Source organism: Felis catus, chromosome A3, assembly GCF_018350175.1.
Source record: "Felis catus isolate Fca126 chromosome A3, F.catus_Fca126_mat1.0, whole genome shotgun sequence".
Taxonomy (NCBI): domain Eukaryota; kingdom Metazoa; phylum Chordata; class Mammalia; order Carnivora; family Felidae; genus Felis; species Felis catus.
The window spans coordinates 93,975,715-94,000,256 of record NC_058370.1 but is presented as its reverse complement, the minus strand read 5'-3'; the positions used below and the strand labels follow the sequence as shown (position 1 = coordinate 94,000,256).

Sequence of the window (24,542 nt, the reverse complement as noted above, 5' to 3'; positions counted from 1 at the left end):
TATCTAGATCCAGGAGGCACAGAGAGCCCCCAACAAGATCAACTCAGGGTGGTCTACACCAAGACACATAGTAATTAAAATGGCAAAAAGTAGTGTTAAAGAGAGATTTTTAAAAGCAGCAAGAGAAAATACTTACATACAAGGGAAATTGCATAAGGCTATCACCTGATTTTTCAGCAGAAACTTTGCAGGCCAGAAGGGAGAGGCATGATATATTCAAAGAGTGAGAGGAAAAACCTGCAGCCAAGAATACTCTATCCAGCAATGCTGTCATTCAGAATAGAAGAGACAAAATTTCCTAGACAAACAAAAGTTAGAGGAATTCATCACTACCAAACTGTCCTTACAAAAAATGTTAAAGGGGACTCGGTGTGTAAGAAGGAAAGACCATCAGCAAGGGTAAGAAAAGTAGGTAGCACAAAAGCAGTAAAACTAAGCATTCTATAAAACTTAGTCAAGGGATTCACACAAAAAATAAAAGGGTGTAAAGTATGACATCATATACCTAAAATAGTGGGAGGGGAGGAAAAAAAATGTAGTGCTTTTAGAATGAATTTGAACTTAAGCAAATATAACATATCAATGAATTAATATAGACTGTTATATGCACAAGATAGTATATATAATCCTAACAGTAACCACAAATAAAAAAATAGTCGTATGCATGCATAAATAGGGAAAAGTAATCCAAGTATATCACTACAGAAAGCCAGCAAACCAATAGAAGACAGCAAGAAAAGAAAGGAACAAAGAAAACTAAAAAAACAAAACAAAACAAAACAAATATAAAACAAGTAAGAAAATTGCAATAAGAACATACTCATCAGTATGTAGTTTGAACAGAAATGGACATAGGGTTACAGAATAGATAAGAAGACGACCCGTCTATATGTTGCCTACAAGAGACTCATTTCAGACCCAAAGACACATGCAAATTGAAAATGAAGAGAAGGGGTGTAAAAACACTTATGATGCAGATGGAAGTGAAAGGAAAGCTGAGGTAGCGACACCTATGTTGGAAAAAAATAGACTTTAAAACAAAGACCACAGCAAAAGACAAAGACACTACATAATAATAAAGGGAAAAATCCAACAAGAAGATATAACAATTGTGAATATTTATGCACCCATTATGGAAGCACCTGAATAGAGAAAGCACCAATTGACAAACTTAAAAGAAGTAATAAATGCAATACGATAATAGTAGGGGACTTTTAACTCTCCATTTACATCAATGGATAGATTATCCAAACAGAAAATCAACAAGGAAACAGTGGCTTTGAATGACACATTGGACCAGATGAATCTAACAGATATATTCAGAACACTCCATCCCAAAAAAAGCAGAATACACATTCTTTTCAAGTGCATATGAAACATTCTCCAGAATAGATCACAAGTTAGGCCACAAAACAAGTCTCAACAAATTAAAAAAGATTGAAGTCATGATGTGCATCATTTCTGACCACAATATTATGAAACTAGAAATCAAACACAAGAAAAAAATCTGGAAAGAACACAAATACATGGATGTTAAATAGCATGCTATGAAATAATGAATGAGTAAAGCAAGAAATCAAAGAGGAAATAAAAAATACATGGAGACAAATGAAAATGAAAACGGATGCAGAAAAAGCTGTTTAAGAGAGTAGTTTATAGCCATGCAGGCCTACCTCAAGAAGCAAGACAAATTTCAAATAAACAACCTAGCCTTATACCTTATACCTAAAGGAGTTAGAAAAAGAAGAAACAACATCCCAAACCAGTAGAAGGAAATATAATAATAAGGCAGAAATAAATGAAATGGAAACAGCAACAACAACAACAACAAAATAGAATAGCAACAAAATAGGAAACATTGATGAAACCAGGAAATGGTTATTTGAGAAGCTCAACAAAATTGATAAACCATTAGTGAGGCTCATCAAAAAAAAAGAGGGAGAAAGCAAGAGAGAGAGCAAGAGCAAGAGTGAGAGAGAGAGCAAAAGGACTCAAATACACAAAATCAGAAATGAAAGAGTAGAAATAACAAGACACCTCAGAAATACAAAGGATTGTAAGATAATATTATGAAAATTAATATGCCAACCCCTATGTTTACTGCAACATTATTTACAATAGCCAAACTATAGAAACCATCCAAGTGTCCCTCAGTAGATGAATGGGGTAAAGAAGAGGTGGTATATATATATAATGGAATATTACTCAGCCATAAAAAATAATAAAATCTTGTCATTTGCAATAGCATGGATAGATCTGACTAAAGGGTATAATGCTAAGTGAAATAAGTCAGAGGAACACCAATACTGTATTATTTAACTCATAGGTGGAATTTAAGAAACAAATGATCAAAGAAAAGAGACAAAAAAACAACAGATTTAAATATATGGAACAAACTGGTGGTTATTGGAGGGGAGGTGGGTGTGGAAATGGGTGAAATATATAGGTGAAGGGGTTAAGAATATGCTCATCACGATGAGCACTGTGTAATGTATAGAATTGTAGAATCACTATACTGTACCCCTAAAACTAATATAACACTGTATGTTAATTATGCTGGAATTAAAAAAAAAACTTAAAAAGTTTCTTATTCTATACTTATTCAAAACGGTGATAAATCAGACATAATTTTTAAATTTCTTTTTATAAGAAAATTTCTTTTTAATGCTGGACTCCTAAAAAATAATTACAAACATACACACACACACACACACACACACACACACACACACACACACTTTTTTTTTCTTTTGTTTGCATGGGTGTGTGTCCAGAATTACTAAATCATAGGGTATGTGTGTATTTAATTTCACTAAGCACTGCTTGACCAATCAGTACCTAATATAAACCTCAAACTATATTGATTGAACTATTTATTCTATTAATAGTTTTATCATGGGTAGCATTGTATACTTTGAGCCCATTTTGTTAAGTATATATGTTCATGATCTTTTTGATTTATTGTTACTTATACCAGTAGGTAATTTGTATCTTTATTCCTTATAATGTTTTTCATCTCACAGTTATATTTCTTCTCTTAAAACTACTACATTTTTCTCCTTGTTGTTGTTAATATTTGTCTTGTATTTTTGCATGGGTGTTTTTATTCATTTACTTAAATATGTCTCTTAGATATCATAATGTCAAATCTTTAAAAAATCTAATTTGTAGGATGCCTGGCTCAGTCGGTTAAGTACCCTACCCTTGATTTCAGCTCAGGCCATTATCTCACGGTTCATGGGCTTGAGCCTTGCATTGGACTCCATGCTGTTAGCATGGAGCCTGCTTGGGATTCTCTCTCTCCCTCTCTCTCCCCTACCCCGCTCACACACGTGCACATACTCTCTTTCAAAATAAATAATAAACCTAAACCAAATTTGAGAAACTGTTATTTTATTCACTTATGATAGTTACTGTTATATTAGATTACATTTCTGCCATCATACCTGGTGTTTATGATTTACTATGTTTACAGTCCAGTATGGAACAAGGACATAAGAAAATTGACTCATAGTGATAAGGAGCTAAGGCATTGGTGGAAGACCTAAAAAAACAAAACATTTTTGTATGTGTAAAAAGGCTTTTCCTTTTTTAGGTTTTTTTTTTTCTTTCCCTTTTTTCTCTTGTGGCTTCCACATCTTAGAACTCACTGCCTATATGATCAGAATGATGGTAAAACATAGGCCACATTTTGGATGAAGATAGTACCAGTGTGGGCCTCTGGTTTTAATGAAAGGGGACTTCCAGATTATATATTTCCCAGTCCAGTTCTCCAGAAGGAAGCCATTCAAAGGTTAAAGCCAAATAACTGCAGTTTTTGGTGGTCTCCCTAAAACATACTATTCTCAGGAATATGGTGTAAAGGCATTTTACTGTTGTTGTGTAACAAATTACTGCAAATTATGTAGCTTAAAACAAGTTTCATTTATTATTTCACAGTCCCATGAGTATTGATTCTAGACACAGCTAATCTGAATCTTCTGCTTAGGGTGTCCCAAGGCCACAATCAAAGTTTTCATTTAGTTGCTTTCTCATCTGGAGACTTGACTAAGGGGACCTCATTTTAAGCCTATTCAGGTTGTTGGGAAGAATTCTTTCTTGGCAGTTGTCTGACTGGGGGATCCAGCATTTTCTTCTGTCTGGAGAGCACACTCAGATCCTAGAGGCCACCCCCAGTTCTTAGAGGGTTCTGTTCATTCCTTATAATGAGGACTTTCTTAAAGCATATTTCCATGAGCTGGCAAGAAGAGTTTCTTTTCAGTCAGCTTAGACAGGAGCTTATATAGCATAATGTGATCAGACAAGTGGTATCTGAGGACCTATAGCATAACCTAATCATGAAGATGACTTTCCATCACCTTTGCCATATTCAGTTGGTTAGAAGCAAGTTACAGATCCCACCCACACTCAATGGGAGGAATTATACAGGGTGTAAACATAGAATTATCAAAGGGTCTGTCTACCACAACCTGGTGGGGTTGCCTTTATCAATGTTTTATCCTGACCATCTGTTTCTTTCCATCAGGACTATAACATTTGCTGAATATCATCAATTTGCAACCAGTGTATGCATAAAACATTATAATTTATGGGAATGAAATCTCCCAGAGCAAGATAAATCATTTGCGACAAAATTGCACCTAGAGTTTCCAAAATAAGTAAAAATTTTTTTTAAAGTTTCAGGTTTAAAATTAGGACAGGATCATGTGGTTACAATCAGCTGTAGGCAGAAACTCCACACTGAATACAGATCTGCACATGTAGTACATTTTTTTCCCCAAGCAGGAACCCTGTTTGGCAGGGAATTGAATAATTTTAGTGACCAAGGCAATCTCAATTAGAGGATTTACAGTTTACATGGGGAAACATTTGAATTGATGAGTGATGTATTGTTTACTAGTCAGATATGGTTGATTTTTTATTCTTTTGCATAGTGAAAGCTAGGAAGCTGGAATGGCACCAAGCCTTCAATATGCTCGTATATATGTAGGATTCAAAATATGCTTTCAAACAAAATGTATTTGAGAAAGGTTGACATTTAATAAATAAACAGATAAAAGAAGTGGCAAAAATAATATGTATACCCTTTACATTGAAATGAAGAAAAAAATTGGAATTATCACAAGGCTAAACATCAGGGAAGAAGTTTGAAGACCTGTTTTTGGAACACTTTACCTCAAAGAATTAGATTTGTCAGGAGGCAAAAGGAAAATCACAGTTAGCAGGTTTTTTTTTTTTTAAGTCTTCAGAATTGGGTATGTGAACAAAAAGTAAAGTTCACACTTTGAAAAAGAACATCAGAAACTCCGGAAGATATATAGGATCAACTTAAAAACAAATTTTGATCTTGTGGTCAAGACAAAAATTCTGGAATAGAAAGAGAAAAGAGGATCCAACAAATTCTTTTAACCTACATGTGGTAGAAGAAGAAAGGAACCAAGTTAAGAAAGAGGTAGAAATTTTAAAACACAGATAAACTTTCATAAAGAAGGTAGATATACACCATGCAGAAATGAATTGTAACAAAGTTTCTGCTTCTGTATGAAAGAGTGTGGGCATAGGGGTGTTTATAGTACTTTCATTTTGAGACACTTTTTATCAAGGCTTTGGATATTCATGTTCACAATTGTACACCAGAGCCCTCGTTAGACATAGGTTTCCTTACAGCTTTAGGGTGAACAGCAATTGCATCCTAAATTCAGTAATTTATTGTTGTGAATTCCAGTTAGGAAAAATTGGGAACTAAAAGTGTTAAAATTCTTCTGATATATCAGATCTAAAGACTGAAGGAATTAAGAACTGAGACATAATAGCAAAAGTAGTAGTGAATGAAGAAGAAAACTACTCAGATTTCTTCTAAAAAAATTAAAGAGGATGATTGTTTGAAATAAGCTGTAGATGGCTACTGTGGGGAATGCAAGGCTTTGGACTCTGGGGAGTAGATTGTGAAAAATGTGTCTTCTTGCAAGAGAGACGGGGAGAGACAGGGAATGAGACAAAGAGAAGCTCTGGGCAGAAAGTTCAGCTTAATCTTGAAAGTAAATAAAATGCAAAGATGAACATGTAAAAAAGTAAAATGTAAATGTAAAACAATAGAAGGAGAAATTAAGCAGTTTTCTTTTTAAAAAATTTTTTTTCAACATTTATTTATTTTTGGGACAGAGAGAGACAGAGCATGAACGGGGGAGGGGCAGAGAGAGAGGGAGACCCAGAATCGGAAACAGGCTCCAGGCTCTGAGCCATCAGCCCAGAGCCTGACGCGGGGCTCGAACTCCCAGACGGCGAAATCGTGACCTGGCTGAAGTCGGACGCTTAACCACCCAGGCGCCCCTAAGCAGTTTTCATATTTAGGGTAATATGGAAAATGTTAGGAACTGACCTCATTGTCACAAATGCCTACATTCTGTCAAAGAAAGGCAATCTATATCAATGGTAAATTTCTCCGCTAGTCATGGAAAAGATAGTGTCACATCTTTAGATATTTGATGATAGATGACTCCAGATTGGGCATTTAAGTTAAAAAACAATTGGGTATACAAGAAAAGCTAAACCTATTAAGGCCTCTTTCTTCTTTTCCTCCCTTTTTGCTTCCCTTGCTTCTTCCTCCATTTCTTCTTCTCTGTTTCACCTTCTTTTCTTCTTTTTGTTCTTCTTCATTGTAGAACCCATTTTCCCAAATAACATTCAAGTTATATCATTAATGGACACAATGTAGGTCTGATGGCAACATGTACTAATTCTAATTCATATATTTCACTCAGGAAAGGATATTTTGCATGTATTGTAAACAATTGAATTTTTTCACTTGTTACTGAATTTTTCGAATATAATTTTTTTTATTAATTTCATTAAATAAATTTCAAGTGATAATTCTTGGAATCTATGATGGGACTTTCATAAGTATTGAGTATGAGTATTATTAATGGTGTAGGAACACTGATTTTGAACCCTTTGAGTAGGAGTAAGTGTGGTTAAATGGTTAATGCAAGTCAGTGGTGGTTTTTCTAATAGTGTTGTAGGAGACTATGAAAAGTAGCATATCATATTTTTAGTATTTACTTGCATATTTTAATATGAGGCATTTTTATAGGGAAAGTAACATCATGGCCTCTGTGGGAAGAGGTTTACTAGAAGTAAAATGAAATAGAAAAATGAAATAAAAAATGGGCATTAGGCCTAATTGACAATTTAAGCATTGTCATGTTTGAGGGGTTAATGCATGCTCCTGAGTAGGTAGGGGTTTAGCTGAAGAAGCTGATGTTTATATCCTTGATGAGCAGATAATGGCCCATAACTGAAGATGGAACTTTATTCTAATACTGTATGGGATTTTTCCTTATTGTTCTACTCAGTTTTGAGTGTTTTAATTGAATTTTCTACTTCTCATTAGGGAATCTTTAAACAAAAACAAAGATTTGAAAAAAAAAAAAAACTGGGCTGAACCAGCCAATATTTCCCTTAGTCCCTACTAGATCTTATCATTGTGTATTCCCACTAATTTCAGAGGTTGATTACCTCCCAGTTAGTTTTTAAATAGAACAAAAACATCCATCATTGTTTTGACCTTTTTAAAAAAAAAAAAAACTCTACTCTTTTGCATAATAAACTGTGGCAAAAAAATCTGTGTTCCTGGTCTTTGCCAACAACAATGAATTAAAATATGATCATATAGGGACTTTTTTTCTGTCAACATTTGGAAATAAACCTTGCACACATGTAATTAGGTTGATTACCTATTGTATACCCACTTCTTTTTTCTTTTAAATAGGATTTTTCAACTTTTACACTCTTGATATTTAGGACTGGATATTTCTTTCATTGTAGACGTCTGCCCTGTGCACTGTAGAATGTTTAGCAGCACTCCTGGCTTCTGCTCTGGATGAAAACAGCACTTCTTCCAGTTATGACAACCAAAAATGTCTCCAGAGATTGCAAATATTCCCCAAGGGACAATATCACCCTCCTTCGTATTATGGACCTCTGCCTTAAATGACCATGTAAGTATCAGTTCTAAACTCATAACACATTTGAAATACTAATGGAAGGTAAGAGTTTCATAAAAGAAATCATTATTTGGTTTAGAATTAAAATGATTGGAATCTGTGTATTTAAATTACTTCTCAAATTCCTTTTGAAATAAGGAATAAAGAATACAGAAAAATCCATCTCAGCTCTGGAAAACAAGGAATATCATTGTCCATTAGAATCTTTTACAGATATTTTGTTCATTGTTTTTCTTTTTAACTGAGCTCCCCTCTATACTGAAGGTAGATTAAACAAATTTTTGACTTACTCTATGTGATAGCTCTGAGTTGAAAGTGAAAGTGATACTCAGTAGAATTTCACCAACATCATACAGCATAAAGGACCAGGAAATGGAAGATACCATGGGCCAGTTGGTGGCCATAAAAAGACAAATATTAATATTGTGAGGGGTTTCAAGATACGCAACAATCCAGCCTTTCAATAATTGACTCTTAGTTTATATTTGATGTAAAAAAGCAGGCAAGTAAGTAGAGATTTTATCATATGGCATCTAAATTTGAGCATTGTACTACGTTGGGAGATAATTTGCATCATCACACACACACACACAAAGAAAAAAAAAGTGCACAATAATGAAATTACCTGAGTGTTAATGGATCTTATACTACTCTCCCATAAACAATCTGATTTCTTTCCTTGTAAAGTAATTTATTGGAACTAATCATATTAATTCTATGTTTTTCCCTTACTCTTTATATGAGATTGGTATCCTTAAACATAGGTGGAAGAATACCATACGGGATTTATATTAGTTCCTGATATCGCAAAAACTTAGATCCTCATGGAAGGAAATTCAAAAAGAGAAAATCACCAAAGAAAACTAAATCTAATTCAGTCATTCAAACTAATCTGAAGGATTGGAAAAAAAATATTCCCTTGTGAAATTGACTCACTGTGAGAAAGAAGTCCAAAAGCTATGAATAAATTTTAAAACTTCTGATTTGAGTTTGCTAATGAAATTTGAGATGACATGTTATCTCTGAAATGGGATAATCTGAGATCAGAAAAGATTGTGTTTTTGGTTAAATGAATGGCTTCAGTATCAGAAGGCATAATAAAGAAAACAGCACATTGTGTCCTAAGCAGAAATCCCTATCAGTGAATTATAGCATATTATAGGAAAATCTGGGATAGTGTTTCCCATTTATCTCCATTCTCATCTGCCTCCCTTCCAGAGCATGGACAATTTGTGGGTAAGTAAGCATACGTTGATAGACTACAATCCATCTTTTTCTCTTTGGTTACTTAAGTTCTTAGGAAGTGGTACTAAGAGCTTAATTTCAGGATATAAGTTTTCACAAACTGTTTGCATTTTATAGTTTTATACTGAGCACCTACTGCATGTCAGACATTTTACTAGGAGATGATAGAGTAATCGATATAGCATAGAGTCTTTGTTCTTGTGGAGCTTACAGTCATTGGGAGCAACAGAAAGAAAAAAAAAACAAATAAATGTAGTCTATTTGTATCAATGTGTAAAGCTGAATAATTTTCCCTTTGCCCCTGAAAAAATGTCTGTGTGCTAATCCCTGGAACCTGTGACTATGTTACCATAAACCATAAAAGGCAAGTTTCATTTATGATTAAATTAAGTATTTTGAGATGATGACATTGTCCTAGATTACGGGGGGGGGGGGGGGAGGGGGGGGGAGGAAGGGAAGGCATGGATTCTCTCCTAGAGTCTCCAGAAGGAATGCAGGCCTGCTAACACCTTGATTTTGGTCCAGTGATACTTATTTCAGAATTCTGACATCTAAAACTGTAAGATAATTAATATATGTTGTTCTAAGCCACTTGTTATAGTGATTGTTATAGTGATAATAGGAAACCAATGCTCTCAGGTTTAAATGCTGTTAGGAAAAATTAGGCATAGTAAGGAATAGAGAGTGGTAGCTATTTTAAATCAAATAGACAGGCAAGAAAGAACTTCCTGATCAGGTATTATTTGTACACAGGCATGAATGAAGTGAGGAAATACAACAAGTGTAGCTAGAACTGTGTTCCAGACCAAGGAAGCAGAAAGTCTCTGAGGCCAAAGCATGGATGGTTGCATTCTGAAAAACGCAGAAGTGTGCCAGTGTCACTACAGTGTAGTGACAATCAAGGAATCTAGGAGCTGTAGTGGGAAAAGTGAGAGATCCTGATTGCTCAGATAATCCGTGGGCCATAATAAACTCTTGGCTTTATTTTATGTGTGATAAGAAAATACTGGGATGTTTTGAGAAGACCAATGTGGATTATAGAAAGATTGATATTTCAGCTTCTCTGTAAATAAGAAACCATTGATTCCGAGAAGCCTGGTGCAGTTGTCTAGACAGGAAGTATAGAAACATGGTTGCTGCCCATATAAAAGAACTTTTATTGATGCATTTGAACATACCATAATTTAACAAAGTAGACTTAAGCCTGACATTAATAAAGACAATGTTTAATTTAGTAAATATATTAGAGTGAAAAGTAAAATTCTGTCTTGCATATTTCTGTAGTGTTTGAAAATTTATCTCCCACATAGACCAGAAAGTTTATCACTACATTAGTTTTAATAAGACTTGATACAAAAACAGAAACAAAAGAGAAAAAATCTAATATAAACACCCATATTGTGTACAATAATCCTAGTTATGTCATGAAATATTTCTAAGACGGAATTAAAAGATACATAAAAATATATAATTAAATTGTTTACTGAAATTTTGGAATGTCGTATCCTCTGAAAAATACATTATTTTTCTTTTGATAATTTATTTTTAAAAATAATATAGAGGCCTCATTCAAGATGAATATATGAGAAAAATATTTTGTCATATCCTACCTATAACTCTATGATCTATCTATCTATCTATCTATCTATCTATCTATCTATCATCACCTTTCATCTATAGAGTGCTCCTCAGGAGAGGGTAACAAATTGTAAATGAAGGTAATTGTGCTGTAGGTAGAAAGGCATAAACCCTTATCCATGGACCACAGAATATGGGGAGTCTGATGTGTATTAGACACAAACCGAAGCACTAACCTGTTTTGCACCAACAAGTGTAATTATGCTAAAGAGTAAAATTTTATCCCGGTTATGTTATAGCTCCTAATACAAACCCAGAACAGAAAATGTTCATCATCTAGGTAAAACTCCTCCTGCAGAAGCTATTTTGTTGCTTCTCCAGTCCTTATGTCATCCAGGACTTCCAGATTTATAATAACATCACGACTACAGTGGTATCTCATAGGTGTCTGAAACTTAAAACTTGGTGTCATCAAAGAATATCTTGATTTCCATCACAAACATACTCTTTTTCAGGTCTTCAGCAATTCAGCAAATGTCTTCAGTATGCCCCCAGTTGTTTAATTTAAAAAAGAGAAAAAGTAATTATTTTCTTTTAAATTGAGGTGTAATTTGCTTTCTATAACATACATATCAAAATAATGCTTAATGTATTTTGTATATGTATATATTCATGGATTCACCTTCTACATAATGATAGCCCAGTGCACTTTCCCATCAAGAAAACCTCTCACCTCAGAGAAGTCACTATTCAAGCCAATTATGACTTGAAATAGATTTGTTCTGCCTGCTCTCAAATTTTCAGTAAATGGAATCATACCATATGCACTGCTTTTTATCAGGCTTCTTTCCCTTAACATAATGTTTTTGAGTCTTATCCATGGTTTTACCTGTATAATACATATTTCATTCTGCCTTATTACTGTGGACTATTCCATCATGAGAATAAAATATTTTGCTATTATACTTTTGTTGACTTTTAATTTGTTTCCAGTTTGTCCTGTTATGAATTAAGTGTCCATAAACACTACTTTTTAAGTTTATTTATTTATTCTGAGAGAAAGAGAGCAGGAGAGGAGCAGAGAGAGGGGGAGAGAATCCCAAGCAAGCTCTGCACTGTTAGCCTCTCATGAACCATGAGATCATGACCTGAGCCAAAATCCTGAGTCGGATGCTTAGCTGACTGAACCACCCAGACACCCCATAAACATTATTTTATAGCTTTGAGAGAGATGTCAGATCTCATTTCTTCTGGTCACATAACTAGGATTGAAATGGCTGGGTCATACCACATTACATTTAGTATTCATGTCTTTTTAGTCAACTCTTGGATGAAACTATTTTTTAGGCTTTTCTTATTTTTGATGATCTTGAGAATGTGTGTGGATTATGGGTCAGTATTTTCTAGACTGTTTCTTTATTGATACTTGCTTACTAATTATCTCATTACTAGAATAGTAGACTGCAAGTATATGGTTTGGAAAGGAAGATCACATAGTTAAAGTGCCATTCTCATCACATAGTATCAAGCACATGTATTATCAACATGACTAATCACTGTTGATGTTAACCTTGATTGCCTGGTTGAGGTGGTGTTTATCAGGTTTCTCCACTGTAAATAGACTCTCCTTCCTTTTTCCCATATCATTCTCATTGGAAGGAATTCACTGTGCTCAGGCTGTACTTAAGGAAGGAGATTTCTTTATTCTTCTCATTTACTTATTTATTCAGTCATTGATTAATATCAATATGGACTCATGAATATTTATTTTATATTTTTGTGTACAATGCAACACTAAATATTTTGTTGCTCAAATTGTTCCAGCTTTGGAACAGCTCCTAATGGAGCTCTTTCATTTGTTTCTGGTATCCCATTTAATACCCTATCGGGGGGTGTGTGTGTGTGTGTGTGTGTGTGTGTGTGTATGTGTGTGTGTGTTTAGTACTTTATTTTCTGGTATTATAATATGCATAGGCTCGTGTTATGTATTTCCTGCTAAAGTCTCAGACAGTCCTTTCTGCAAGGAGTCTTGGTTCCATTTATTGGTATTAGTGGTATGAGAAACCAATATTTAGGTATTCTATGTTTTTACTGCTCCTAGGGTGTTCTTAGTACCAGGCCTTATCAACTAATAGAGCAAAGAGATGTATGCATATCCCATGTATATACAATGACCATGACAAACGTTTCTACATGTAATCACCTGTATCTCTATTAACTAAATATTAATTCATACTGATGTCATTAACTCTAATCTGTTACTATATAGACCATTCTAGCTTTCCCCCCTTGCTTGTATATGAAGTATGTGGTTTCTTCTTTCCATCATGCATTTACTTTATATTTACATTCCTGTATACATATATAGTGGTCTCAGAATTGATAACTCATACCTCCATGGGGAACAACTTATAAATCAGAGTATAAACCTTATGTACAGGCTATTTTGTTTATATTTTTACAGATTCCACTAACCTTAAAAATTATTTAAGGTTGCCTTAACAAGTGTTGCTTGCCTCAACACTCCTAGTGAGTTTGTTTCATACATTTGTAATAGTTCTATTCCTTTGTCACATCTGAATTCTATTCTGGGAATCCCTAGCTCCTAAATAACTTTCTTTTTAAATTGTATACATTAAGATCCACTCTTTGTACTGTAAAGTTCTAGGAATTGTAAAGTCCCTTATGGGATAAGCAGTATAGTTTCACTGCCCTAAAACTCCCCTGAATTTTAGCTATTCAACACTGTCTCACCTGCAAAGACCCAGAAACCTCTTATCTGTGTGCTGTCTATATAACTGCTTTTTCCAAATTGTCACAAAATTGGAATAATAACAATATGTGGCTTTCTCAGACTGTCCGTTTTACTTAGTATGCATTTGAGGTTCATCTGTATTTTTTGGAAGCTTGATAGCTTTTTTTTTTTTTTTATCACTGAATAGTATTCCATGGTATAGATGTACCACAGTTTGTTTATCCATTCACCTATTAAAGAACATTTCAGTTGCTCTCAGTGTTTGGTGATAATGAATAAAGATGATATAAACATTCACATGCATGCTTTGGGTGGCCATTATTTTCAAAATCAGTTGGAGCATAACTGCTGAATAATATGGTAAGGCTATGTTTAGCTTTGCAAGAAAAACTACTAAATTCTCTTCCAAAGTGTCTATAACTTTTCCATTTCCACAAAATAAGGGTGAGAATTCTTGTTGTTTCATGTCCTTGTCAGCAATGTGTATTCTCAGGTTTTAGGATTTTAGCCATTTTTATAAGTGTACAATGCTATATAATTTTTTTTAACATTTATTTGTGAGAGTCAGGGAGAGACAGAACGTGAACAGGGGAGGGGCAAAAAGAGAGGGAGACACAGAATCAGAAGCAGGCTCCAGGCTCCAGACTTCAGCACAGAGCCCAATGTGGGGCCTGAACCCATGAACCATGAGATCATGACCTGAGCCGAAGTCGGATGCTCAGCCGACTAAGCCACCCAGGTGCCCCTGCTGTATCATTTTGTATCACTTTGCAGTTCTCTAATGACTAATGATGTGAAGAATCTTTTCATAAGCTTATGTGTCATCTGTATAATTTCTGTTCATATATTTGCTTATTATTTATTTTAAAGTTTATTTATTTTGAGAGAGAGAGAGAGAGAGAGAGAGAGAGAGAGAGAGAGAGAGACAAAGCACAAGCAAGGAAGAGGAATAGAGAGAAAGAGAGAGAGAATACCAAGTAGGCTCAGCACTGTCAGTGCAGAGACCAATGCAGGGCTTGATCTCACAAACAGTGAGATCATGACCTGAGCAGAAATCAAGAGTTGGACACTTAACCGAATAAGCCACCCTGGTGCTCTGATATTTGCTTATTTTTAATTGAGGTGTTTTTCTCATATTGGTGAATTTTAAGATTTCTTTATATAATTTGCATATAAGTCCTTTTTTCAAATATGTGTTATGCACATATTTTTCTATGGTCTCAATTTTTTTTTGATTCTCTTATTAATACCTATTGCATGGTATAAAATTTATTTATAATAAAGTAGAATTATCATTTTATTCTTTTATGGATTGTGCTATTTGTCTTGTGTTTAAAAATTCATTGCCAAATCTATATTTATATAGATTTTTTTTTCCCAGAAGTTTTATTGCACACAATGTGGTCTATCTTGGTAACTGTTCCATGTAAACCTGCAAAGAATTTTTTTTTTTTTTTTTGCTGTTTGTGGGTGGAATATTTTATTAAAGTATTAGACAAATTGATTGTTTAAATCATGGTTATATAAATGAGCCATTTCAGTTTGAATACTTTGTTCAAGCTCAGGGATTTTTTCCTTGACCACGTGTAGCCCATCAATGGATGAGCCTATCAATGGAATTCTTCATTTGTTATAATTTTTGTGTTTTCTAACATTTCGTTTTGATTGTTTCCTAAAATTTCCATCTTTCTGCCTATATTATCATTCTTTTATCCCATGTTGTCTCTGTTTTCTATTAGAGTTTTTAACATATTGATCACAGTTCTTTTAAATCCATGTTTTATAATGCTAACATCTATATTATATTTGAGTCAATTTCTGATGCCTGCTGATATCTTCTGACTCTTCTTGTCTTCTTGTCTTACATGTTTTTGTAAGACAGGCTACATTGGGTGATAGGATCTGAAGTAAACAAGTAATTGTTATTTGGATTTATATTCCTCTGGATGATAGTTGTATTTTGTTTAATGTTTGCTGCATGAATATTTGCTAAAGGCTTCAAATTTATCTAGTGTTCTTCTTTTTGTTTGCAATTTAGATTTTGGCTTCTGTAAGTGCTCCACCTTCAGAGAGGGTCAGCCTCTTTCAACCTTGTAATCTGTAATCCACTACTTCTATTTTACTGGGGCCCTTTTGGGTGGTGGTAAAGTGTGAGGGAGAGGAACCGTTGTATAATATTATGATTAAAACCTAGTCTTTTTATAGACCTGTGTCTGTGATGCAGCCTTCACAAGTGTTTCTCCATTGGAATAACCTCTTCTCACCTTAGATGAGATAGGAGGTCAGAGAAGTCCTGAGTGGAAGTAAAGCTCCTTTACATGTTGAGATGGGGCTGTGGTAAAGTCTTTTCTCTTGAAGCATAGTTCTTTGGTATGGGAAATGTCCTGGGTATGATTTCACAATGACTATATCCCTCTCCTCCTGACAGAATATTGAGCCTGCCTTTCATCCTGAAAACTTGGAAGGGGTCCCTGGAGGTAAACCTCACCAGTGTGTGGTAGCCTCCTATGCCTGTGACCCCCCAGGAGTTTTTTACTGCCACAGTTCCTCTAAATTACCACTTAATTTTTCCTACTAGCTCTCAGTTGTGTATCTCTGTGGGTACTTTCTTTTCCAGATTTCTGCAACCTCATTTCTCTGATAGATACCAAAAAATTCACTAGTTTTTATTTTGTTCACCTTTTTCTTATTGTAAGAACAAGACTGAGAATCTCCACGGTTTTTATATTTCCAGGCTTATTCATTTCATTTCTCTGATGTTAATGATGTTGAGCACATTTCACATGGTTAGTCATTTGGCTGTGTGTGTGTTTGCTTGTGTTTGAGTGTGTGCATGCAAAGAAAAAATATTATTCAAAGGAAGAGAGATGACATTTGCAATACATATTGATGAAAAAGGACTTGTATCCAGAATAAAGAAACTCTACAAGCCAGTTTAAAAGAAAGGTAATTAAATGAAAAAGATACTATTGATATCAAGACTTAGTGACCATATACACAAAGATCTACTAAGTCTATCCACTTATCTTACTCTGTACTTTTATCATCATAATCCAACATGCCATAATCTTTTATTTGAACACTGTAGTTTCATCCAAATTTAGTCTTTTCTACCAAACTCATTCCTCCAGTTTCAATCTTCCCAAGTCAGAGTGATTTTAAAAGCATGAATATCACTTAATTTCCCAGCTTAAAACTCTCCAGTGGGTTGTGATTGCAAATAAGATAATATGCAAAGTTCCTATCATAGTCTCTCAACCCAGGATGGTGTCACTTACCACTTCAGTTTCTTACACTGTCTCCTCATGAATTGTGCTCTATTAATTCTGGCCTTCGTTTTGTTTCTTATACATACTGAGAATATGCCCCACTTTACATTATTCTCTCTGCCTGAAATAATTTTTATGTTGTGAGCTCTTTTTATCACTTAGGTTTCAGCTTACATGTCATTTACTAAGAGAGATTTTTTCTTAGCACCTAATTTAACATAATCTTCCATATCAATTCAAATGTTTATAGCTCTAAGTAAGAGAATTTTTTATTCAAGTGGCTTAAATCATAAGAATGATATATAACTTCACTTAATAGCAAGTTCTCAGTTAGGATTGGCTCTGAGTATAATTTCTAAAATGACTCAATGATGTCATCATAGACTTCACTTTTCCATCTTTCCGCTAAATAGTTTTTATGGCTTCAGCTCAGTGAGCACTGAAAGGGGGAGGGCAGGCAAAGGCAGCTGAACAGGCAACTAATGATGCCAACCAACTGCAGTTCCTTCTCTTATAATCATTTTCTTTGATGGCCTCTTGTTCTACTTTTCAGCCTAGGAATTTACCATTTGATATCTTCTTGTTTGTTATTAAGGGGAATGGCATAATGATAAAAATTACAGACTCTAGTTTCTTTGTTTAAATTGAATTCCTTATTCCACTTCTCAGCTGTTTGACTTAGGAAATTTACTCAACCCCTCTGTGCCTCAGTTTTTCATAATAAGAATCATTATAATAGTATCTATATCAAAGCATCATTGTAAAGCTTAAATGAGTTAATGTATGCAAAATGCTCAAAACAGTGCACGGTAGATATCATATGCTTTATGAAGGCCTACTATTTTTTCAATATATTTTGCTGTGGTTTTTTTTGGCCTGTCCTTCTCCATTTACACACACACATGCCAGAAAGTAAGTTCCAACAGAACAAAGATTTTATACAACTCTGCAGAAAAGACAATTCAGCATGCCTGAAGCTACTAATCTTAGAAAGGCCACTTGCAAGGTAGGCCCTACTCTGATGTTTGGAAACCTGGGTTGCAGGAGGGTTCCCACAATTCCCTAACTGGTAAGAATGGCTCACTCAACCTAAACTGTACAAACAATATAGTTTTTGTCAAACACCTGTTTCCTTCAGGGAGTCTGAAATGTTCATACATGTTAGGCAGAGATTGCCTATGTGAGCTGCATCTAATAAAAACCTTTGTTACTGAATCTCTAATGAGTTTCCCTGGGAGAAAGCGTTTTGTGTTGTTGTCACAGCTTGTTACTGTAGGAATTTAGTGTGTTCCAAGTGACTCCACTATAAGAGGACTTTCTCTGTATCTTGAGTCTGGTTTCCTTTGACTTCACCCTGTGTACCTCTTCCCTTTGATGAAATTGCTTTGTTTTCTTCTGTTATGATAAATCATAGCCATGAGTACATCTACATATTAAATATTATGAGCCCTCTTAGTGAATCCCCAGCCCTAGGGGGATTCATCTTGGTGACCCTGGCACAGACTTGTTTTCCAAAATCTAGAATTATGTCTTACAGTAAAGTTTACAAAATAAACAATAAATGAATAATTATAATTTTATATGATCCCACAGGTTTAGGAAAAGACAAACTTTAGCAGAAAATCTACTTTCCACCAAAGAGATGATGTTCTTTGATGGCTCTTTGCTTACCTTAATTTATCATAAATAACTCAAATGTCAGAATAATGGGCCATGAGGAAATTGTGGGAAGGAACAAACTGTGACTCCATGAACAGTATCATTATGTCCACCAGCTATTTTGGCCAATGCTTTAATCATCATCTTAAAATTGGTGTGGAATATACATTCTGGAATGCCGTGATGAAAGGCTACCAATAAAAATATAATAGGTATTATGGTTACATCTGAGACATTTCCACCTCAGGTGGTTAGCCTGAGGTAAGTAGAGTGAGATAAGTAAGTTAAATAGGATGCCTTAGTTCATTTTGAATGCATGGAGTGTAGGAAAAGAAACATCCTATATATTATTCACATGTAAAAAGCAGGGGTTCTAGGAAGACACATTGGAACACTATCAGTGTTCCATGCTGGAGTCTTGCACTGAACTTAAACACTTTCAAGAGCAACCCACAAAATACTGTTTTGTATACTTTTTTTCTTTTCTTTCTACTTCTATTCCTTAACATAGTGCTTGGCAGATAGTACGTGCTCACTAGAAGAGAGTTTAGAATTGTGTCTACCATCTGGTAGGTAAGGGCTCTCGACAGGGATTTCCAGGAGAAACAGAAGTATTTTGGGGTCCTTAATTTAACACTGTCTTTCTGTTTTACTTTGTATTCCAAGTACCTACTATGGTGTCTTGGACAGGTAAGGAAACCAGTAAATATTTTTTGAAATAGTTTTAAGTTATCTAGTTTGGAAAATGTAGATTCAGCCATGCCATACTGGAAAGATTATTAGGCTGGGGCCAGAAGATGTCAATTCAAGTCCTGACACATTTAGATGATATTGACAAGTCATTTATTCTGCAACTTTCCTTTTTTATTTGTAAATTGAAACTAATCATAGAGCATTTATAAGGATTAAATGAAATAGTATAACTTAGGAAAGCAATTTTATAAGCACTTTAGAAGGGCTAGGCAGTATTATTAAAATCTAAGGATGTGTTAAGAAATGAAAAAGTAATATTTTATCACATTATGCAAGACCTTGAGTGTCAGAGTTTATTTATTTATATAATAGTGATAGATTTTTAGCAGTAGATTGGAATGATTTTTTGTGTATGTGTGATTAAAATTAAAGAGATTTTGATTTTCTGTGGCCAAAAACTATTAAAGTAAAGAGAGCCTAGAAAAAAGTAGCAAGTTTATTGCTGAAATTTAAATAAGAAATAAGCATTGCTGATGATTACAGACTGGAAATGTAAAGAAAATGATGAGCTGAGAATTTTAAGAAGTCTATATTTCTTCCTAATTCCTATTAATTTAGCCTTTCATTTCCAACTAAATAATATCCTGCTTATTAATTTATAACCCACATTGCCTAGCATAGATTTTAATTCTTCATATAATTTTTAATTTAAAATTTGTGAATCTCTTCTATATTTCAAAATTCCTGGAAATAGTAACTATTTGGTTCTATTCCATTTGTTTCTTTGAGTAATCTACAGTCTTTGGAATGAACTTTTCAGAGAGTCACATTCAGCCAAGAATTGTTGAAGGAAAGAAGAATTGAATAAATGGATAATTGAATCACTGATATTTTAAAGATTACCTCAGAAACTAATATATAACACCCAAATTCTAGTACTTCAGAAATTAATACTGTATTATAAAGTGCAGCATTTTTAGTTTTAAGTAAACTTTAACTTATTTTTTTTAGGAAAAACATACCTAAAAGTTTTGAGAAAGGAAAGTACCCAATGATTTTTTTAAAGGTATTGAAAAAAATTTTTTAATATTAAAAAAAATTTTTAATGTTTATTTATTTTTGAGAGAGGGAGAGACAGAGCGTGAGCAAGGGAGGGGCAGAGATAGAGGGAGACACAGAATCTGAAGCAGGCTCCAGGTTCTGAGCTGTCGGCCCAGAGCCTGATGCGGGGCTTGAACTCAGGAATCACAAGATCATGACCTGAGCTGATGGGAAGCTTAACTAACTGAGCCAACCAGGCATCCCTAAAGGCATTTTTTAAGGTCATTCATTTGAGTTGTGATGGTTTCTCCCTATTTAAATGTTGCTGTTTTTTCTGCATATTCAACTGTTTGAGGAAACAAGACTGAAAGTCAAATATGGTAACATTTTCTTTCACTTAATTCAAAAAGCCTCTGGAAAGTAATGAGATTTATTCTTTGAATTACTTTATAATTGTTCTTTAACTACACTGTGATATTTGATAATGTCAGAATGATTTTGCTTGAGGGAGAGTGATTTTAGCCCTTGAAGAAAATTAATTACCTTTTCCTAAATAAAGAGCATTTTATATATTTTATGTGAACTAAGGAAATATTTTTAAGGTTAATTAATCTGTCTTCTGACAATTACAGAGGAACTTTGGAGAAAAAAATTGCTTATGCATTCAGGTCAGTTTTCTTATGCTAATGCACTGACACAGAAAGAAAGTATCAGATTTATTCAATCATACTTGAGGAAAAAGAATTTCATTTATTCTCAGATATGAGATGTAGGAACAGTGTGACTTCAGCTGTATTGTATGATCCAATTTGCTTTTTTTAAAACCTTATACCAGGAATTGTGCTAGTCAATTTAACAAATGCATCGTTTAGTCTAGTAAATAATAAATCTGTTTTTTTCTTGATGTTTTCATTTGTTTATGCTCTCCTTTATATTAGATTAAACTCTCCAAGACTTTGTAGATAAACATATGGAGAAATATGTATATGTATCTATAGAAATATAGGTGATTAGTAATCCATAGGAAAAGATGGAGATGTGTAACACCAACCTATTAATAGTGGTTGCCTGTTGAGGAAAGGAATGAGTGCAGGAGAAGTAAAGTAAATATATATGGGCTTCTGTTATTTCATGTTTTTCCTCTTATATCTTTCTTATGTTATTGCTATTCATGCTATTAGAGTAATTGAGGATTTGTATACCTTTTATATTCATTATTCATATACAATTTTAGAACAGTAAAAATAAGAAAACCCTTTTTTCCCTAACCCCTCTATGATAAAGTAATTAGTACATAAATAATTGCAGAAGAGTCAAATACATAATTCTGGAATTTACAATATAGTCATTACATTCATGAAGTACTATGATGAATTATATAATCTAAATCACTTAAAAATGTTCACCTTTGTTTCAAAAAATAATTATTGAGTATTTTCACGTATGCTTGGTACTTGGAACACTGCAGTCAACAGAAAAGATCAAGTGCTAAATGATAGAACTTCCTTTTTAGTGGAGGAGGATATTACAGAGACACATATGTATGAACAAATCATTGAGCAAGATAATTGCAGGCAGAAATAGATTTTATGAAAGAAATAAAACAGGGTGGTGAGAGGGATAGAGACAATTGACAGCTTGAGATCAGAGGATAAGGGGAGTGCTTTGGGAAGAATGAAACTCGCATAAGACTTGAATGATAAGATGAAATAAATGTAAAGAGCTAGAAGGCCGAGCATTCCAGGCTGCAAAAATAACCAAGTGCATGTGTTGTGAGACATATTTCCACGATAGAGGTGTAAATAAAGCACAAACCATTTTGACTCTTCCAGAAGAAGATTGAGAGTGTGGAGTATAAGGAAGCGAGGGAGAAGTTATAAGAAAAAGAGATTGAAGTAAGAAAAATTCATGTAAAACTTTGAAATGCATGATAAAAAGTTTATATTTTATTCTGGTCACAATAAAAAAAAGGAGATTTTAAACTAAGACAGTGACATGAGTGGTTTACATTAAACAATTAATTTGGGACTTTCCAGAGAAAAGAGTATACCTGGAAATTGTGGACATAGGCCATTTAGGAGGCCATTGTTATTATCCAGATGAAAGATAATAGTGGTAACTGAGGACACAAAATTGGATAGATTTGAGACATTAGATTTAATCAAGTGAAATTGTCATTTTTGAACTTCAAAACAGTTAAAAAAAAACCTATCAATACTTTTATTAGACTGATATTTTGATGACCTGGCAAAAGCAATTAGGGAAGGTACATAGTTGGTAAAAGGTATCAAGGGAAGTAATGAAAACAAGAACTACCTCTGCACACATACCTTATTACACTTAAACTGAAATAAGCTAATTCTTGTCTCACATTTTTTTATGACCTCGTTATTTACTGAATCAAAACACACACAAAAAAATCACATTTATAATTTTATGACATTTTAAAATAGCAGTAACGTTACTTACTACCTTATCTGAAAGTTTTGAAGACCTTTTGATGGTGTTTGTGGGGAGAATTTACAGTTTTGCTATGTACCATGATTGTAAAGAAACTCTTTGCTATCTATGTACATACAGAAACAAATTTTTCAAGTTTTTGTGATCAATCACTGATGTTTTATAATCAATCACTTTTTGGTTGATAATTTCATTTCAGACCTTCCATCTTTGTTCAAGAAGATTTGAGTTTTCTCTTTTTGGATTATAAAATGGGAGTCATACACATCCTTTTGTGTATTCTATTCATGACTTACACATATTACTTATATATACACATACAAATAGCTGCATTTGTAAAAGAAAAGAATCTGTCACAGGAATATTTTCTATGTGCAACAACTGCTAATGTTGTGTGTCAAAAAGACGTTCATGACCTTTATGAGAACATTCTAAAACTTTTAAAAAGAAATTTAAAAGACTATTTTGTGGATAGAAAATCTCAATATAATAAAAATACATATGTATTTGTATATATTTGATATAAAACTGTTAGCATTGTAGACTAATGGGGAAAATAAATTATTCAAGAAATAATTCTGCCAAAATTAGTTATACATATAAAGTAATATGGAATTAGATCAATAATTCCTTCCTTATATCATATACAAAATAGGTCACATATGTATTAAAGGCATATTATGAAAAGTTATTTTATAATTTTTTGAGGTCTTTTGAGAAGACCTCAAAAACAAACCAAAAATGAAGACTGAAAAATTATACTAACATTAACATTTATTTTCAATAAAATCAATTGTTACAATATAAAAAATAAGGCATTTTGTGGAAGAAAATTTTGGCAGTAGATCAATAGCTAGAAAGATGGACAGATAAATAAGTTGATATGCCTGAAAAGATACATTCCAGGATATATAAAAACTTGTGGAAATCAGTAAGTAAAAGTTCATAGAACAAACCTTAATGGCTAATAAATACATGTGAATAAGATTCAACTTCAATTGTATCTAGGGATGTAAATTTTGATCAACATTTAATGAAAAGTATTTAAAGTATGACAATAGCATATAATGTTTTGAGAACAATGGAAACTTTCAAAAACTGATGCAGTATAGTTGGTTCAATGGTTTTAGAAAGCAGTTCATAAACATACAATTAAAGTGAAGACATAGGTCCCCTATGAAATAGCAATTCCATTCCTGGGTGTATAACCAGTGGTATATTGCTAAATCATTGACAACCTAGCTCTCTTGCAGGGATGGGGGTGTACAATTGGTAATATTTGGTAATTTCTTTGTTGTAAATACACCATGGCTTATTTCGAGCTACCAAAGTAGCATCACTGAATGTGGAATTTGGGAAAGGCACATCTATTGTCTCTTCCAAGATGGTGTCAGATAGCTCCAACACACTGCTAGGTTATATAATATAACCTAGAAAAATTCCCATGTGTCTATAGGGAGACACACCTGAAAATCCATGACAACATTGTTAGTTTAGTAAAACTGTAGCATATTTATACAATGAAATGCTATACAGGAGCAAAAACAAAGAAACCTAAACTAGTGTATCAACAAGGATGATTCTTATACACATAATATTTTATAAAATAAGCAAGGACTATAAAAGTACATAGAACATAAAAGAAAGTATAAAAATTTTAAAACACGTTTCAATATTATATATTGCTTTGAGGTATCCATATATATTAGGTGTATCAAAAAATATATGTGAAAAATTCATCAAATTTACTATAGTATAGTATGTGTTTCTCAGAGATACAAAGGAAGTGATGCATTTGGTGTTTCCAGGCCAAGTAGAGATTTATAAGGTGAGGTCTAC

The 24,542-nt window shown here is 33.6% G+C and overlaps 1 long non-coding RNA gene across 2 annotated transcripts in view; it reads left to right on the top strand.

Moving 5' to 3' along the window:
• The window catches only part of LOC123384509, a 472,056-nt gene that overhangs the window by 112,722 nt on the left and 334,792 nt on the right, over positions 1-24,542 (top strand). For both annotated transcript variants that reach the window (XR_006595688.1, XR_006595689.1), the window contains one exon: positions 7,825-7,997. This is a non-coding gene — a long non-coding RNA (uncharacterized LOC123384509). The remainder of the gene's footprint in view (positions 1-7,824; positions 7,998-24,542) is intronic.